Source organism: Capra hircus, chromosome 3, assembly GCF_001704415.2.
Source record: "Capra hircus breed San Clemente chromosome 3, ASM170441v1, whole genome shotgun sequence".
NCBI lineage: Eukaryota > Metazoa > Chordata > Mammalia > Artiodactyla > Bovidae > Capra > Capra hircus.
Window position 1 is genome coordinate 10,185,180 of NC_030810.1, and position 11,806 is coordinate 10,196,985.

An 11,806-nucleotide genomic window follows, 5' to 3' on the forward strand; every position below is an offset into this window, starting at 1 on the left:
CACAGAATAGCTTTCTTTTAAAAATTCTTAGTAATTTTATTGAGATATAATTCACATACCATACAATATACCCATTTAAAGTGTACAATTCGATGGATTTTGTGTATACACAGAATTGCACAACCATTACAACATTATCAGAAGATTTTCACCACCCCAAAAAGAAACCCTGTATCTATTAGCCATCACTCCATACTTCCTCCCAACTCCTAAGCAACTACTTTATTTCTCTACAGATATGCACATTCTAAACATCTTTTATAGCTAGAATCATACAATGAGTGGTCCTTTGTGACTGGCTTCTTTCATTTAGCATGTTTTCAAGGTTCATCTGTGTTATAACATGTAACAGTATTTTATTACTGTCTTTTATTACAAATAATATGGTGGACAGATTACCACATTTTATTTATCCATTTATCACTTGAGGTATTTTTGATTATAACAAATAATGGTGCTATGGACAGTCAGATACAGGTTCTTTTGTGAATATAGGTTTTTATTTCTCTTGGGTATATACCTAAGAGTTACATTGCTAAATTATATGAAAGGTCTATGTTTAACAACTTGAGATTGTCTTCCAAAGCGGTGGTATCATTTTTATAGTCCCTCTAGCAGTGTATGAAAGTTTCATATTCTTCTCATCCATCCTTTATACATTTATTATTATCTCTCTTTTTAATGATAGCTGTCTTAGTGAGTGTGGAATTGTATCTCATTGTGGTTTTAATGTGCATTTTCCTGATGACTAATGATGTTGAGCATATTTTCATGTGCTTATTGGTTAACTGTTTATTTTCTTTGGCGAACTGTCCATTCAGATCAATTGTCCATTAACTGGCTTGTCTTTTTGTTATTGTGATGTAAAAATTATTTATATATTCTAGTTACAAATGCCCCTATCAGATACATGATTTGTAAGAGTTTGAATCCATTCTACGGATTGCATTTTTACATTCTTGATGGAATTTTTAACTTTGCCAATATCAGATTTCTTTTGTTGCTTATGCGTTTTATCTAAGAAACCATTCCCTAGTCCAATGTAATAAAGATTTATGGCTATGTTTTCTTCAAGGATTTTATAGTTTTAGTTCTTACTTGTAGGTGCTTGATCTATTTTGAGTTAATTTTGTATATAAAGTGAAGTGGAGGGGGGGCGTCCAACTTCATTCTTTTGTATGTGGATACCAGTTCTCCCATCGACATTTACTGAAAAGACTATTCTTTCTCCCCATTGAATTGTCTTGGCATCTTTGTCAAAATGAATGTACTGTAAACGTGAAGGTTTATTTCTGGACTTACAATTTGTTCTCAGTTGATCTATATGTCAATACTTATGCCAGTACCATGTTGTACTGATTGCTACAGATTTGTGCTAAATTTTGAAATCAGATAGTATGAGTCCTCCAATTTCATTTTTACTTTTGATATGGTTTCAACTGTTCTGAGTCACTTGCATTTCCATATGAATTTTAGGGTCAACTTTCCCATCTCTGCAAAGAAGCTTGCTAAAGTTTTGATTAGGGTCTATTTCTTCTTAATATAGCCTTCCCCATTTCTCAGGGAGAAGGTTCAGCTGCTGTGATATAACTTTTTATCCTACTTTCATAGTTGCTTCCTAAACTTTCTTTTCTGTTGAATTTCTAATATTAGCTATTATGGTTTTTTTTTTTAATTTCTGAGTTCCTTCTTGTTCTCTTATTGTTCAATTTCTTCAAAGCATTGTGGTCTTGTTTTGTAAATGTAAAAATTTTCTTAACTATCAATTCAGTTCAGTTCAGTCATTCTGTCGTGCCTGACTCTTTGTGACCCCATGGACTGCAGCACACCAGGTTTCCCTGCCCATCATCAACACCCAGATCTTGCTCAAACTCATGTCCATCAAGTTGGTGATGCCATCCAACCATCTCATCCTCTGTCGTCCCCTTCTCTTCCTACCCTCAATCTTACCCAGCATCAGGGTCTTTTTCCAATGAGTCAGTTCTTCACATCAAATGGCCAGAGTATTGGAGCTTCAGCTTCAACATCAGTCCTTCCAATGAATATTCAGGACTGATTTCCTTTAGGATGAACTGGTTTGATCTCCTTGCAGTTCAAGGGACCCTTAAGAGTCTTCTCCAACACCACAGTTTAAAAGCATCAGTTCTTCGGTGCTCAGCTTTCTTTATAGTCCAACTCTCACATCCATACATGACTACTGGAAAAACCATAGCTCTGACTAGATGGACCTTTGTTGGCAAAGTAATGTCTCTGCTTTTTAATATGCTGTCTAAGTTGGTCATAACTTTTCTTTCAAGGAGCAAGCATCTTTTAATTTAATGGCTGCAGTCACTATCTGCAGTGATTTTGGAGCCCCCAAAAATAAAGTCTGACACTGTTTCCCCATCTATTTCCCATGAAGTGATAGGACCAGATGCCATGATCTTCGTTTTCTGAATGCTAAGTTTTAAGCCAACTTTTTCACTCTCTTCTTTCACTTTCATCAAGAGGCCCTCTTGTTCTTCTTCACTTTCTGCCATAAGGGTGGTGTCATCTGCATATCTGAGGTTATTGATATTCTCCCAGCAATCCTTATTCCAGCTTGTGCTTCATCCGGTCCAGCATTTCTTACGATGTACTCTGCGTAGAAGTTAAATGAGCAGGGTGACAATATACAGCCTTGATGTACTCCTTTCCCAATTTGGAACCAGTCCATTGTTCCATGTCCAGTTCTAACTGTTGCTTCTTGACCTGCATACAGATTTCTCAGGAGTCAGGTAAGGAGGTCTGGTATTCCCATCTCTTGAAGAATTTTCTGGTTTGTTGTGATCCACACAGTCAAAGGCTTTGGCATAGTCAATAAAGCAGAAATAGATGTTTCTCTGGAACTCTCTTGATTTTTGATGATCCAACAGATGTTGGCAATTTAATCTCTGGTTCCTCTGCCTTTTCTAAAACCAGCTTGAATATCAGGAAGTTCACGGTTCACGTATTGCTGAAGCCTGGCTTGGAGAATTTTGAGCATTACTTTACTAGCATGTGAGATGAGTGCAATTGTGCAGTAATTTGAGCATTCTTTGGCATTGGAATGAAAACTGACCTTTTCCAGTCCTGTGGCCACTGATGTGTTTTCCAAATTTGCTGTCATATTGAGTATAGCACTTCCACAGCATCATCTTTTAGGATTTGAAATAGCTCAACTGGAACTCCATCACCTCCACTAGCTTTGTTCATAGTGATGCTTCCTAAGGCCCAGTTGACTTCACATTCCAGGATGTCTGGCTCTAAGTCAGTGATCACACCATTGTGGTTATCTGGGTCATGAAGATCTTTTTTGTATAGTTCTTCTGTGTATTCTTGCCACCTCTTCTTTATATCTTCTGCTTCTGTAAGGTCCGTACCATTTCTGCCCTTTATTGTGCCCATCTTTGCATGAAATGTTCCCTTGGTGTCTCTAATTTCCTTGAAGAAATCTCTAGTCTTTCTCATTCTATTGTTTTCTTCTATTTCTTTGCATTGATTGCTGAGGAAGGCTTTCTTATCTCTCCTTGCTATTCTTTGGAACTCTGCATTCAAATGGGTATATCTTTCCTTTTCTCCTTTGCCTTTCATGTCTTTTCTTTCTCGGTTATTTGTAAGGCCTCCTTGGACAACCATTTTGCCTTTTTGCACTTCTTTTTCTTGGAGATGGTCTTGATCACTGCCTCCTATACAATGTCATGAACCTCTGTCCATACTTCTTCAGGCACTCTGTTTATCAGATCTAATCCCTTGAATCTATTTGTCACTTCCACTGTATAATCATAAGGGATTTGATTTAGGTCATACCTGAATGGTATCGTGGTTTTCTCTACTTTCTTCAATTTAAGTCTGAATTTGTCAATAAAGAGTTCATGATCTGAGCCACAGTCAGCCCTAGGTCATAACTCTCTGGGGATATTAATTAAAGTTGATGAATTTTTAAGTCATTTTCTTCTGTTTCCTATACTATGTCTATTTATTCCAGGTTTCTTTTTCCTGCTTCTTAGTTTTTGGTTTCTCCTTTTTACATTAAAACTTTCCTCATGGGTCTGCTGACCCTTGCTGCTCTATTAATTTTTTAGTGAAGCTCATGGAGGAGTAGATTTCACTGGATTTTTCACTGGGTGATCTCCAAATGGCTCATCTAAATATTTCTCAAGGGTTCTGTTTCTCTGGGGAAGAATTCTTCAGTTCTTCAAGTTCTCACCTGATGATCAATGTGACCTGGGCACAACATGGGGGGAAAAGACTTCAAGTCTCATCCTTCTGTTTGCAGACTTTCATTGTTTTCATACCCTATTTTAATCTCCACTCACCATCCCACCCTCCATTGTACCTGATGTCTCCAACCCTAAAGGCTCTCTGATTCAATTTCTACAAAAAGGAGTTGGGAGTGGGTAATTGCCTGGCTGTAATAGATGCTGGTGAGAGTGCTGAGGGATCTAAATGTTTTAAGTTTAGAGTGTCTATCAATCCCTACTTTCCCTCCTTATGCCAACACTCACCATATGCGATGCCTGGTACTTCTGTGTGTGCATGCTAAGTTGTTTTAGTCATGTCCAACTTTGTGCCACCCTAGGGACCGTAGCCCACCAGGCTCCTCTGTCCAAGGGATTCTCCAGGCAAGAATACTGCAGTGGGTTGCCATGCCCTCCTCCAAGGGATCTTCCCAACCTAGGGATCAAACCCACTTCTCTTAAGTCTCCTGCCCTAGCAGGTGGGTTCTTTACCACTAGCGCCACTTGGGAAGCCCCGGTGCTTCTGTATCCTGAGCCTTTGTGGGCTTCTGTGGAGGGGATTGACTTCCTTCTAGAGACACTTCACCTCTGCAGCTATACAGGTTTGCTTGTGTAAGTTTTGCCACTCTACCACAAGCTTTCAGTCTTCCAAACTGTGTTGAACTCTTCTGTTCTTTAGTATCTCCTTTCCCATATTTTTTGCCCTTTTAAAATATGGATCTTTTCTGTATTCCTTTTAATGTCAGTTTAGTTGAATTGCAGGAAAAGCATTTTTAACTAGAATTTAGTCCAGTCAATTCTACCCCCAAATATATTTTACTGTTTTACTTTCTGAGGGAAGCAAAGAAACCTATGTAAAGGGTTGTCTCCTGCCATTCTACCCCATGCCAGGAAATGGGTCTGCCATGCGTGGGAAGTCATGGTGATGGCTTAACTCAATGAAGTAAAGAGCCATGCCACGCAAGGCCACCCACGACGGATGGGTCATAGTGAAGAGTTCTGACAAAACACGGTCTGCTGGAGGAAGAAATGGCAAATACCTCCAGTATTCTTGCTGAATGAATACCCCATCAACAGTATGAAAAGGCAAAAAGATATGATACTGGAATATGAGCTCCCCAGGTTGGAAAGTGTCCAATATGCTACTGGGAAAAAGCAGATGGCAATTAATAATAGCTCCAGAAAGAGTGAAGCAAATGGGCCAAAGCAGAAATGACGCTAGTTATAGATATGTCTCGTGGTGAAAATAAAGTCTGACGCTGTGAAGAACAAAACTGCACAGGAACCTGGGATGTTAGTTCCATGAATCAAGGTAAATTAGACATTGTCAAGCAGAAAATGTCAAGAATGAATATCAGCATCTTAGGAATCAGTGAACTAAAATGGACAGGAATGGGTGAATTTAATTCAGGTAACCATTATATCTACAGTTGTGAGCAAGAATCCCTCAGAAGAGTGGCCCTCATAGTCAACAAAGAGTCCAAAATATAGTACTGGCGTGTGTAAGGAATACGCTGTGCACAGGCTTGTACTATAATTAACAGGGCTTCTTTCAAAAATAAGAATGACTTTCTCATCACTCCCCAGGTGAAGGGCTTGGAGCAGGAGAAAGTACATCGTGGAGAAACATGTTGAAAGCAAGATGTTGAAGTACTGATGTGACTGATGCAAAACCATTAGGGACTGTTCTCGAAACCAGAGCCTTGAGGGAGTTACTGAGAAAGGTCATCCCTAGCTGCAGGGCTAAACAGAGTCATGAAAGGCCTGAAGGTTTGGCACTGAGGACTGTGCATTGTACATCTTTATCCCCGATCTGAGATTGTAAACAACAGATATCTCTAGAGCACGTACAAGGAAGTAGATGTTAGCAATAAAAAGCATGCAAGGATTAGGATCTGGGCTTTTGCCTGTGAGCAGCATCAGCCCTCTGATCCCCATCTTATTTCTGAGTCTTATTTTTCCTTATTCTTCTGTGGCACCGCTCCCTCAGGTCAGTTCACTGTTGGGCTGGTCCCAACAGGGTGCAATCTCAAAACAGCAGAATGACCTCAATTTGTTTCCAAGATAAACCATTCACTATCCCAGTAACCCAAGTCTATGCCCCAGCCACTAATGCCAAAGAAGTCGAAGTTGACCAGTTCAATGAAGACCTACAAACAATCTAGAACTAACACACACACACACACACACACAAAGATGTCATTTTCATCATAGGGGACTGGAATGCAAAAGTAGGACGTCAAGAGATACACGGAGTAACAGGCAAGTTTGGCTTCGGAATACAAAATGAAGCAGGGCAAAGGTTAACAAAGTTTTGTGAAGAAAACACACTGGTCATAGTAAACACCTTCTTCCAACTACACAAGACAACTCTACACATGAATATCACCAGATGGTCAACACTGAAATCAGTTTGACTATACTCTTTGCAGCTACTGATGGAAAGGCTCTATACAGTCAACAAAAATAAGACCTGGAGCTGACTGTGGTTCAGATCATGAGCTCCTTATTGAAAAATTCAGGCTTAAACTGAACAAAGTAGGGAAAACCACTAGGCCATTCAGATATGAACTAAATCAAATCCCTTATGATTATTCAGTGGGGGTGATGAATAGATTCAAAGAATTAAATCTGGTAGGTAGAGTGCCTGAAGAACTATGGAAAGTTCTTCTATGGAACTATAAGAAAATTCTTATAGAGATGAGAATATCAGACCACCTTACCTGTTTCCTGAGAAAGCTGCATATGAGTCAAGAAGCAACAGTTAGAACTGAACATGGAACAAAGGACTGGTTCAAAATTGGGAAAGGAGTATGACACAGATGTATATTGTTACCTTGCTTAACAGGCTAACTGTTTATGCAGAGTACATCAAATGCCAGGCTGGATGAATCCCAAACTGGAATCAAGCTTGCTGGGAGAAATATCAACAACCTCAGAAAGAGGAACTAAAGAGCCTTTTGATAAGGGTGAAAGAGAAGAGTGAAAAAGTTGGCTTAAAACTCAACATTCAGAAAACTAAGATCATGGCATCCAGTCCCATCACCTCATGACAAATCGAAGAGAACAAGTGGAAGCAGTGACAGATTTTATTTTCCTGGGCTCCAAAATCACTGCAGATGGTGACTGCAGCCATGAAAGTAAAAGACACTTGCTCCTTGAAAGGAAAGCTATGACAAACCTAGATAGCATGTTAAAAAGCAGAGATCACTTTGCCAACAAAGGTCCATCTATTCAAAGCTATGGTTTTTCTGGTAGTCATGTATGGATGTGAGAGTTGGACCATAAAAAAAGCTGAGTGCTGAAGAATTGATGCTTTCAATTTGTGGTGCTGGAGAAGACTCTTGAGAGTCCCCTGTCTAGCAAGGAGATCAAACCAGATAATCCTAAAGGAAATCAACCCTGACTGAAACTGAAGCTCCAATATATTGGCCACCTGATGTGAAGAGCTGACTCATTAGAAAAGACTCTGATGCTGGAAAAGATTGAAGGCAGGAAGAGAAGATGGTGATAGAGGATGAGATGGTTAGATAGCAAACTCTGGAAAATAGTGAAGGACGGGGGAGCCTGGGGTACTGTAGTCCATGGGGTTGCTACTAGTTGGACGTGCTCTGTCCATGCTTCCCTTCACAAGCACCCCACCCCTGCTGCTGCTGCTGCTGCTAAGTCACTTCAGTCATGCCCGACTCTGTGCAACCCCATAGATGGCAGCCCACCAGGATCCCCCGTCCCTGGGATTCTCCAGGCAAGAACACTGGAGTGGGTTGCCATTTCCTTCTCCAGAGCATAAAAGTGAAAAGTGAAAGTGAAGTTGCTCAGTTGTGTCCGACTCCTAGCGACCCCATGGACTGCAGCCTACCAGGCTCCTCCATCCATGAGATTTGCCAGGCAAGAGTACTGGAGTGGGTTGCCATTGCCTTCTCTAGTAAATAAGAGAACCAGAATTTACACATAGGCTGTCTGACCCCAAAGATAGTATTGCAATAAAGTGACTCCTTGCCTACTCTTATGCTACGTACTAGGACATGAGCTGTAAGAGCAAAGATACCCAGTTTCAGAAACAGAGAAAGTACATGTCAGGCAGAGATGCAGAGCAAGAGTTAACAGAGCGAGTTTCATTTGAGTTTGTGTGATAACCAGCAAAGAAAATCCAATATATCTTTCAAACAGTTCCCCTGAGACACATAGTTAGGGTGCTTTTATTTTAATTATTTATTTATTTTTGGTTGTGCTGGGCTTTCGCTGTATGCACTGGCTTTCTCTAGTTGCAGGGAGCAGGGGTGACTCTCCGTGGCAGCGCGCAGGCTTCTCGTTGCACTCGCTTCTCTTGTTGTGGAGCACAAGCTCTAGACACGTAGGCTTCAGTAGGTGTGGCTCACAATCTTGATTGTTCTAGGGCATGCGGGATCTTCCCAAAGCAGGGCTTGAACCCATGTCTCCTGCATTTGCAAGTGGACCCCTATCCACTGTACCACCAGTGGTACAGTGGATAAAAATGCTCTTTTTTAGTATAAAGAACACTGAGGAGGGAGAAGGGCTCTTTAAGGAGACAAACAGAATTACGACTCATTCTTACTCTCCCTGGGGCACATTGTTCCACTTATCGCCTGATAGCTGGCTACGCACAAGCTGTTGAAATCTCACACTACTATTTGCATCATTCTTTGACTCTTGATTTTTTTTCCCCAACAAATTTATGAGACTTTTCCCCCATTATAAAAGTGATACAAGGTTATATTTGGAGAGGTAGGGAGATAAATCGGAGAAGGCAATGGCACCCCACTCCAGTACTCTTGCCTGGAAAATCCCATGGATGGAGGAGCCTGGTGGGCTGCAGTCCATGGAGTCGCGAAGAGTTGGACGCGACTGAGAGACTTCACTTTCACTTTTCACTTTCATGCATTGGAGAAGGAAATGGCAACCCACTCCAGTGTTCTTGCCTGGAGAATCCCAGGGACGGGTAGCCTGGTGGGCTGCCGTCTATGGGGTCACACAGAGTCGGACATGACTGAAGTGACTTAGCAGCAGCAGCAGCAGGGAGGTAAATAAGTAAACAAACAAATATTTTAAGCTGGAAGGCAAAAAGAAATCAACCCTCAGTCTCATTGTCTCAAAGGCAACTATTCTTCACATTTAGCATATTTTTCTGTATCTTCTGTGAGTCATTTTTTCAAATGTATTTGAAATCGTACTACTTATGCAATCCTCCTCACTGTGCGGTAGCCAAGTGCTTTGAATGGGACTGATACTACCTCCCAAGTCCAAGAGTGGTCCCTGATTGGTATAATTTAATAATAGTATCCTAGACTCCTTACCCGGAGAAGGCAATGGCACCCCACTCCAGTACTCTTGCCTGGAAAATCCCATGGATGGAGGAGCCTTGTAGGCTACAGTCCATGGGGTTGCTAAGAGCCGCACACGACTGAGCGACTTCACTTTCACTTTTCACTTTCATGCATTGGAGAAGGAAATGGCAACCCACTCCAGTGTTCTTGCCTGGAGAATCGCAGGGACGGGGGAGCCTGGTGGGCTGCCGTCTATGGGGTCGCACAGAGTCGGACACGACTGAAGTGACTTAGCAGCAGACGCCTTACCACAGTAATTGGCTTCAGAAGCATCACAAGATCCCAGATAGGCCTGCTGATGTGAATGAGGAAGTAGATTCTGTGGTGATGACCTTGCTACCATGAAGGAGACCACCTTGAAAATAAAGTCAATTGAAGAGGGCAGAGCTTCATTATGTAATACACCTGAAACTAGCATACTGTTGTAAGTCAACTATATTTCAACTTAGAAAAAAAAGAGGAGAACGGAGAATGGAGAGAATTATACAACCTAGTCCAGACAAGTATCGAACTTATCCCCTTTCCATCAGAAGCAGAAGCATGCATTCACTGCTCCAGTTCTCTTAAAGTTATTACACAAAAGGTAAGGCTTGTCTCAAAGATTCTGATATTTTTCACTTCTAAGAGTCATTCATTAGAAACAGGAGCCTACACATCTTATAGGCTCAACTGCTTTATTTTATCAAGACAAACTTTATTAACCTAGAAACTAAAACACATTTATTGTTAGGAATTGCTCGTGAGTTCTCCAGGGGATCTTCCCAACCCAAGGATCAAACCCGGGTCTCCCGCATTGTAGACAGATGCTTTACCATCTGAGCCACCAGGGAAGTCCTCACATTTATGAAAAGATAAGACTTCGGGCTGCAAGTGACAGAAAACCAGAGCAACGTAGGTTAAGTACAAAAGAAAACCGATTGGCTCACATAATTTGAAAGTTCAGGAGTTGGATATCACAAATGGGGATGACTGGGGAGAGAAGATGTCAAAATTGTCATTTTATGACCTAGACTGGAATCTGAGTACTCAGTCTCCTGGGCACTGTGATTAGGTCAGTGATGTTCACTTGATGGAATTAGCACTTTGCCAGGATTTTTTTTCCTAACTTATCAAGAAATATACTTCCATATCCAGTGAAAAATACCCTTCAGGCATGGGTATAAAATAAAGACATTATTAGAAAAGGAAAACCAAAAGAATTTGTTACCAACAGACCTGCTAAAGGAAGTTCATCAGATAGAAGGAAGCTGGAATATCCAAGAATGCAGAACAGAAATGGTAAATATTTGGGTAAACTTAATAGACTATTCTTCTCCTTTTGAGTTCTTTAAAAATAGCTGATATTTGACAGAGAAATTTTAACACTATCTGATGGGGTTTATAATTCTAATACATGAAACAACTATAACATAAGTAGTGGGAAGGCGACAAAGGGATTTATATGGTAATAATATTTCTACATTCCACTTGAAGTGGTAAAACATTGATTCTAAGTAGGCTATGAAAAGTTACTTATGTTTACTGTAAATACAAAGTGATCTTTGAAGAGCTACATAAAAGAGATGTCATAAATGCAATTGATAAATTAAAATGCAATACTAAAAAAATGTTCGAATTAGTCAAAAAAGGCAGGCAAGGGGAACAAAGGGAACAGAGTAAGTAATAAAGTGGTATACCTGATTACTATGTAACTGCATTAGGAAGGCAAGAATAACTGTTGGAGAAACTTTAGTTACCAGTCTAGCATTCTAGTGAGTGTAACTGTAGAGTATATATTTATGGACCAAAGCAGCAGAGGAGTCCCTTTTGACCTGGACGTCACATTTGCAAAGGGCCTCATATTTAGCCGTTTGATATCATCTCAGGAAGTATGTTCAAAGACAGAATTGTAGTAAATTCACCATGGAACTTTATAAATCTTTTATAATCCTATTATGACTTGAGGAATAGCACAAATGTTTGATTCTATTTTAGTGTTGAAATTTAATTTTTTAAGTAGCATTTAAAATAGCCATGATTTTTGCCACACCGTTTTGAGATTATTTTAATGCTAACACGGTACTGGCTCCTCAAAACGGGAGAAACCTGAACACCTTCTCTTACTTCTGGGGCTAATTCCTTTTACCGGGAATTTACTCTGTACCTGGTATTTTTACTAAGTACCATTGCCTTGCTAATCTTCACAGGTTTACGATGCAAACAATAAAATTTTCCCCGCTTCTA